We start from the raw sequence: 8,793 nt of genomic DNA, 5'->3' as shown, positions 1-8,793 counted from the left end.
ATCATCAAGATTTATAAAAATAGGATCTTTAACTCGCACAGGATCAAGACCATCATGTATCTTGTGTATAGGAGATTTAGGCTCAATATCCGGCTGAGGAGAAAATGGAATAATGCTTGTTGAAGGTGTTTTTGGAGATTGTAAAGTTTGAGAAGCAGCTGCTTGAGCCCTAAGACGACGCTTTCGTCGGCGTTCGCATGTAGAACGATTACGTCTAGTCTTAGTAGGAAGTGTAGAAGATAGAGGAGGAGGAATGTTCTCATCCTTATCACTTGGGTGTTTAGGTTGTGGTCTCTTAGGCTAGATAATAGGAGAGGAAGAAGGTCTCTTCTCTCTATAAAAGGCAGGAGGAGGAACTGCTCCATATAAAGGAGGAATTTTTGGTTTAGGGAGAAGACCAAGTCCATCATGACGAGGAGGTATAGATCTACTCTTAGAAGATTTATCAGGCATAGACATAGTCACATCCATGGGGACGGGTTGGGAATCTTCTTGAGGAAAGACATTAGTTTTATCTTTCAAAGGAAGAATTTCCTTCTCAAGAAGTGATCATCTTTTTAAATCTTATCAAAAGTGGAAAACAGATATGATTCTATCTCTAAGTGAACCTAGAACAATATCAAGAGAAAGTGGGCTCGCAACGTCAAATGTGGGCACACTAAACTTAGATTGATTCATAGAGGCAATTTGTTGCTGTAAAGAAGAGACAGTTTGTGCAAGATTGTTAATGGTCGCTTCAGTCAAAGAGTTCATATTAGGTGTGTTAGATTGAGATGGAGGTGTGATGTTATTGAAAGAAGGTAAAGAGTAAGGTGGTGGGACCCTATGATAGTCAACCATAGGGGATGATTGGATAGGAGGAACACTACAAGGAGGAATGGAATGGTTAAATGAATTGCCCCCTTGCGTCATGTTCATTTGTGAAGATGTAATAGGAACATTCATTGAAGGAATGTACGAAGAAGTTGGATTGAATGAAGGAAGAGGATTAATTGAAGAAGGGGGAGGATTGCCCCCATGACTAGTGATCACAGGAGAAATGTCTTGTATAGAGGTAGCCATGATGTTTGATGTAAAGGTAGGTATGCTAGCAATAGGAGTGGTCAAAGGAATAGAATGATTGACTTGTGTAGGAGGTTGTGTATAACCTAAAGATTCAGCACAACTCCTCATAGGCATCATATTCGAATCCACAATATGTGCGATACCACGTAAAACATCAATTCCATTCTTGTCACTTTGAAGCATGTGTTTTAGGCCCTCAATTAAAGGAAGAGCTTGACTATCGGGATACTCATGAGACATCCATTGGTGAAAATCATCAAATTGGTTATCCAATTTGGAAAGTTGTTCAATGGAAACTTCATGGGGAGCTTCTTCATCATTAGGAGGATTAGAGGAATTACCCATATCCTCGTTAAAAAGGCTACTCAAATTAGGTTCCATCTCCTCGGTAGTTAAACCTCGGAAGGACTTAATTCTACGGCTTCGTCTAACGGGAATAGTGTAAGTAGGGCTTACTATTGTAAAACTCATGCACTAGAGAGAGAGAAAAGATTTTGATCTTAGAGGTAGCAATTTTCAGTAAAACCAGCCAATCTTCCAGATTTAAGCTGTTAAATGCAATCACAACAGTCTCCCGAAATTTTGGAAAAAATGTCCGGGACCGTGGCGCTCGGAGTGCAACACGGTCCTTGCAACTTTTTTCGAAATTTGCAAGGATAAAAGGTATGATGATTTTAGAGCTAATCTGAAAAAATTGAGGGATTTTACGATCTGTAGATAGGCCAAATTAAAGTTGCAATCTCAAAATTGAACCCTATCAAGATTGTCGAAAAATGCAAAATTTTGAGTTTTGAAAAAGAGAGGGAAACTGAAATTTTGAATCTTATGATTTTAGAGGGAATGTCAAAAGCAATGCAAATTTTGAAAATTAAAAATTGACTCAATTTCATGGAAAATTCAATTTTGAAAGAGGAAATCAAAGTTGTTGTAATTAAGCACTTAATTTCAAAAGTCACAAATTGCAAGAATTTGAATAAAGCACTGAAATTTCGAATGAATGTAGACACACTTTTCAGATTTATGATAATAAAAACGCAATTTTGACACAAAATTTTAATTTCGACAATTTTTGAATGATTAGGAGCCTTAGACCAAGCAATCGCAAGACCAACTTTGACTGTAATTTTGAAGGTGTTATAATTGACAAAATCAGCCAAAATTCTAGATTTTAGCAGGAAAATACAGCAATATCTCGCTCCCGAAATTTCAGAAAAAATGTCGGGGACGATGGCGCTCGGAGTGCAACACGGTCCTCGCAACTTTTTTCCAAATTTTCAGGGATGAAAGATATTGTGATTTTATTGCGGAATCCAAAGTTACAGCTGATTTGGAGATGTTTTGATCAGTGAAATTGTCGGACAAAGGTTGAATCAAGAGGGTTTCAAAAATTAGGGTTTTGACACTTAATCACTTAATTTTCAAAATTAAAGCATAGATATGAATTGATAATTTATAATAGAAAAGCAGATCTGAAACAAGCATTAACAATTAAACATTTCGCAAGTTCAATGTTCAAAAAGAAAATTTAGGGTTTTTATGCAATTACCTCTAAAATTTTGCAAAAGATCAAACATGGAAATGTAATCAACTTTTCAGATCTAAGCATGAAAAATCAGAAAGGATGTTCACGTCGGGTTCACCAAAATGTAAAGTGGAAAATCGCGGTCGAACCCTAGTTGGTCTCCCCTCTTCCGACTCCGAGGAGAGAGAAGGGAGGTTCGCTAGGATTCGATGGGTTTTCACTTAAGGGGAAGACTTTACATTCAAAAGAGGGGTTGAAACTCATAAGATCCAATCCCACACAATGTAAGATTGGATGCTAAATGAATTTCAAGGGTTAGGAAAGCAAGGCTACCCTCTTTTGTAAAGAATGTTGTTAAGGAAATTAAGCCAAGAATACATAGAAAGTCATAAAGATTCGCTTATAAACTGAGTTTAGGTTATTGGATGAAGCTGCAGACCTAGAATTAGCAGTAGAATGTCGATACGGCGCTGTCCTGCAAATTTGAGCAAAAGTTGTCAGGACGATGGCGCCCGGCGCCACGGTCCTCCGAAAAATCCGTCAAATGAAGGGGGATCGGTTCGTCTCTGCACAAGGATTCCAGATCTTCAATCTCAGCCGCGTACCTGCAACCTACACACAGAAAAGCGAAGACGATTGGGGGGTTAGGGATTGGGGGTTTGCCTTTAGGTCAAACCCCGGTTTTGGAATTAACCAAGAAATGAGCAAGAGCTGTAAATGTAAATGTATGTAAAACAAGTACTAATACCTTGTTCTAAGGATGTTGGTATCCTTATGTGCGAAGGTTTAGATGTTGTATGTTGTATGTTGTTTGTAGCATGTAGTAAGTGATCTCCTCTTCAATGGTTGAATCCTTGTCTTGAATGCAACACTTAGCCTTGAATGGAGACTTGAAATGATTGATTGCTTGAATGCTTGAGTATAGTTTCCACGCTTTTTCCGTCATGTATCTGTTATCTCCCAAATGAGAGAGAAAAATGTAGTTTATATACTTGTCAATTAGGGCTGATAGACTGATTTTCCCGACCTTAGGCCGACCAGGGAAGTATATTTCCAAATTGCAATCAAAAAGACCCGATATCACTTAGGAAACCGGGCCCAAAATAGGACCCAGGGACCAGGGCGCTGGGTGCCATGGTCCTGGAGGACCAGGGCGCTGGGTGCCCTGGTCCTAAGGGACCAAGGCGCTGGGCGCTCTGGTCCCACCTCCAGGACAGTGGGGTGCAAGGAGGTTCAGGCCAAGGTGCTTGAAAAATGCAGTTTTTGGTGTCGTGAGCAAGTTTTGGGGTCTCCATTCAGGTTGCGTGTTGCGTCGCCATCGTGAAGACCAAAATGTAGTCGAAATTGCAAGTGTCGCAATTTTTGGATGCTACAACAACCTCCTTATAGTTCCTTCCATCTCCTCTAGCAACATAAATCTTCACCAAAGAAGATCAATGATGCAAATTTTGAATCATGTCCCAACCTGCCAAAGTGATTCATACCCTACTAAGAGAAACATGGGCTAAGTCAAGGGAAAGAGCAATGAAAATCCTCTTATATTAGCTCCATTTCTTAGAATAAAATATATTCAATAAATCCATGAACCTTAAAATATAGGTCTCAAGATAATTTTTACTCAAATAGATATTTTCCTTTCAAGGAGATGTAAGAGTAAAAGAAAAAGAGACAAAAGCAAGAAACCCTAACATAAAATATTCAATAAAAATAGGCCCTAAACAATTAGTGGACATATAAGCTATAATTGAAATAGAGAAGTCCACAAAGTAATCTCAAAAGTCATATCTATAAAATCTTAATAGGTCTAGGGTAAAAACACCATTCTAGTAGTATTTGCAAGAGAAATAAATATGAAAATGGGTATTGAAGTAAATTAAAAAAAATTACACCATAACTATCATGGATGATACCTCAAACTAGGCGGATCTACCTAAAACCAACAGAGGATCACCCTCCCCAATAAAAACAACTTCCTTATCATAGAGGGAGACAAGGAGTGCAAAAATCCAATTCAATCTCTACACACCATGAAAAAAATTTGTCTGCCTAGATCATGGACTCTAGAACCCACACAATGCCAAAAGACAATAATCAAAACACCAAAAGAGTTCACGCACACCTTAGACCATGCAAAAAAAAATGAAAGACATGGCACCCATTCACTTTAGAATCCCCAGAACCATAAAATATAACAAAAACAACACCATATAAAACCAAAGAAAGGTCCATCTACATACAAAGAAGAGACCAAAAGGAGACCCAAAAATAGAAGAGAACTCCCAACAAATAATGCAAAACTGAAACCCCTATAGCAATGGAATTTGGCTCAAATTAAACTTTAGCACCACCTATGCCAAGAGAAAATTTATGGCAAACCACAACAAATCCTTCACTTCAAGCAACATCATAGACAAAAAGGGAGATACAACTCCCATTAACTAGAAATAGATAAAATACCATCACTCTATCATCGCCATCAACAAGCTCCACTCAATCATCACCATCACAATTAGTATTTCCCTCCTCTGTAGCATCATACCCAACCACTACATTACCACTAGAAACCCTAAGCTCTCTTTCTTGTGTTATCCTGATCCCATTCTCTATCCTTTCATATTATTTCTTATGTAAATTAGAAAAATAAAAATAATAAAAAAATCATTTAAAGGATTAAACATAGTGTAGTTCTTGAAGTAGAGAAAATCATATTCAATTATATTAGATCAAGCACAAGATTACAAAAAATAGTCAATGAAAATATAAACATTTATTAGTTCCATAATCAATGAAAGTATATAAATGATGTGGATAGTGATATTTATGTACTACAAAATTCAAAAGTTTTATTGATATTCTAGTATGTGTATTAAAATTAGAATATTATTTGTTTTATGTGTTGGGTTAACTTCTCTAATTTGCATTAATTTTATAGTTATGATCTCACTCTACATCTCCAAACTCCACCTTTGGTAATCTCACAATCTCTGCTTATGTACTCTTACATCGTTAGATTGCAAATTAGTGAAATTATTTGTGACTCAAGTATTTATTTTTTTAGTTAGTGATATTTAAAAATACCTTGATAGATAGTAGTTTTAATACATGCACATGGATGCTATAATAATTTTTAAGTGACTAATATACATTAGAATGAGTGGGATTAGATTCCTTACAAGATATCAACACTTTTTAGCTAAGTGATCTACTCTTCTTTAGCATTAGATGATGTACTCTCATGTAATCCCTATATTGATTGAACCAAGTAGATCTATTTTTTTAGATACAACTTTCATTATGTGATTCATCATGAGTATAAATAAATTACTATTAAAAACCTCTATAATGGTTGAGAATGCAAAGTTATGCATTTTACAAGCCATAACAAGTAGTTTTGAGTTGACTACATGATGGAAGACCTCATCTATAGCATCATATAGATTTGGGAATTCCATTGTAGGCCCTAATCCTCTTTTTCAACCAATGCATGAGACAAGAATAAGTGTTGAATCTAGACGAGAGTTAAATTGAACTAATAAAGTGGCACTGTCCTCTTTAGAAAATGGGTTTACTTATATGCAGCAAATTTGTAGGTTTCACATGTTACCTTTGGTGTATCATGAGGCATATATGTACTTTCACCTTCACTTCAAGCTATGGTGTGATCTAAGATAATTGTTGTTGTGATATCTAAGAAGACATGATTGAAGAATCATTTTATGCCCAAGTCATGAGGGCTTGTCCCTTGCTCTGTCTATACATGTGTTCATTACAAGCCATTTCATCTTATAAGGATTATTTTTTTCTTGGTGTGAGGCTTTAGATTTGATCTTTCCATGTGGCATAAATTTTTATTTTTTAAATCGAATTATGTTTTTTCCATTTTAATCATTTCCTAAATTTTTGAAGTGTAAAACAAGCAAAATTTGTTTAAGCACTAAAAGTATAAAGTGCCAAAATCTAGGAGGGATCACTCATGTATTAAATAATAAATGTTAAATTTTAGGAGGGTGTATGTGTCTTGATTTTGGTTTAACTTATGCTTTCCTTCTACACCTATGTCATAGTTTGTTTTGTGATCACAAAATGGGATGAAATTCAACAATTTGAGGGGTCATCATAGATATTTATATTTACATCCATCTTTCTATTATAAAATTAATCTTGGAGAGTTTTATTATTTATTATAACAATGAATAAAAAGCAATTTCTTATAATAGGATATACTATACTATCTCCTTGGACTTGTTGTTGAGCCAAGTGACTATGAAGAGAAACAAATATTGTGGATAAGATGGTTACTTTCACATTATTGTTTGGATAGATCCTCATAGGATGTTCAATCTATTTGGTTGATGTACATTTGGGTATAATTCTCTAGTACTTATTTCTACTTTAGATTCTTTTATTCTTGCACTTCTTGCTACATGAGAGTCTACAAATTATTTTTAGAGAGCATCAAGAGATTATTTGTAATAGGAAATCAAATGGACCATTTGAGAAAATTTTAGAGAGTTCATCTACTTTAGTGCTTCTTGGTTTATTTCCAGTACACTTTCACACATTTATTTCTTTTATGGAGAATTTTTTCCTACTATTTTTTCTTCCTTTTATCCATTTTATGGGAGTATTTTCTTACTTGGGTCCCTTATTGGACCTTGCTTCTAGGACCCAATTTCTTTGTGCCCACCTATGGTATAGTTAAGGGTTTAGGGGGTGGCATAATATTTTAGGGCGATAAGATTGCTAATGTGTGTTTTCTTATTTACTTGTATAGATTTTTTCATATGATAGTCTTGAACCAATGGAGTTACATACCTATTTGGCTACCTCACCATGATTATAAGAGGTAGTTTCTCTGACTTGCACTATAGACATGTAACATCTATTGTAACTTTATATTATAAAATTTTCATGGGATCTTTATCTACTACATTAATTCATGTTTTCTAGCGTTGCATCATTTATTTATTTATTGAACTAGTAAGGAATGTGATAGCTAGTATATCATAGGGTAACTACTATTGAAATTTTATCTAGAAGATTTTTTGTATACTTGACAAAAAACTTAGTATATACCATTCTCAAATATGGATAAAGTAAATGAAAGAATAAAATGAAATTAAATTCTCCTTGCATAATTCTTTGTTCCATGCATTTTATAACATTAATAATTGTAAGAAAAGAAAAAAAATACTTCATGAGTATCTTCCAACATATAAGAAGATGGAAGGGCACAATGAGGACAATATAAAAAATTCTCAACACAACATTAACCCTTAGGATGATTGGAAGGAAAACTTGTACAAGCTAGTAGAAAATTAGGGACTTACATCTGATCCCAATAATTTGTTTATATTATAGTTCTTTAGTTTCTTATTTTCAACTAGTCATTGGATCAATTTTGTTAGTATGGCCTTCTCTTTATATTATGATGGGATTTATTGTTGATTTAGTTTGAAGTTATTCCGGCCTTCATTCCTTCTTATGTTTATTATGAGTAGGATAATTGATACTATTCCTATGATATTTTGTATGATGACTCTCTATGCTTATGGTAGTTATGTCATTAAGGTTTTTTTATTGTAAAAGGGAAACTTTTGGGGGGCATTAATTTTGGTTTAATACTTGTGGATGTTTCTAGGTTGGTTGGTGTTTGGTGTGTATTTTAAACTTCCTTTTATATCTAGGATCAAGGTTGTTTCCCCTCCTTATATAATAAAAAATATGTAAGAAAAATAAAATACAAAACTAGAAATGTTAATGATCATATATGTTTCCTTAGATTGATAATCCCTATATGATGCTTTTTTTAGAAGGAATATCCTATTAGATGTATCAATGATTCTTGTGATCATATAAGATTAGATTAATAACACAATATATCATGAAATCATAATCATAATTATATGATAATAAATATTAAATGATACCCATAATATAAGTATATATAATACCTAGTAATAAAAATATTAAAATCATAACAAGAATAATATATTGTGACAAGTGTATTAGTGGCTCAAACAAAGACAATTCCTCTAAAATGGAAGAATAATGTTGATGAATGCTTAATGACAAAAATATAATCTCAAATAATTTAATAAATGGCCACATGTGGTAGCCATGATACGGTATTGTGAGATAATCATTAGAATGTTAAATGAGAGAAAGTAAATAATAACGAGCATGTGAATGTATAATCATATAAT

This window comes from Cryptomeria japonica, chromosome 5 (assembly GCF_030272615.1).
Source record: "Cryptomeria japonica chromosome 5, Sugi_1.0, whole genome shotgun sequence".
NCBI lineage: Eukaryota > Viridiplantae > Streptophyta > Pinopsida > Cupressales > Cupressaceae > Cryptomeria > Cryptomeria japonica.
This window is presented reverse-complemented; position numbering follows the sequence as displayed.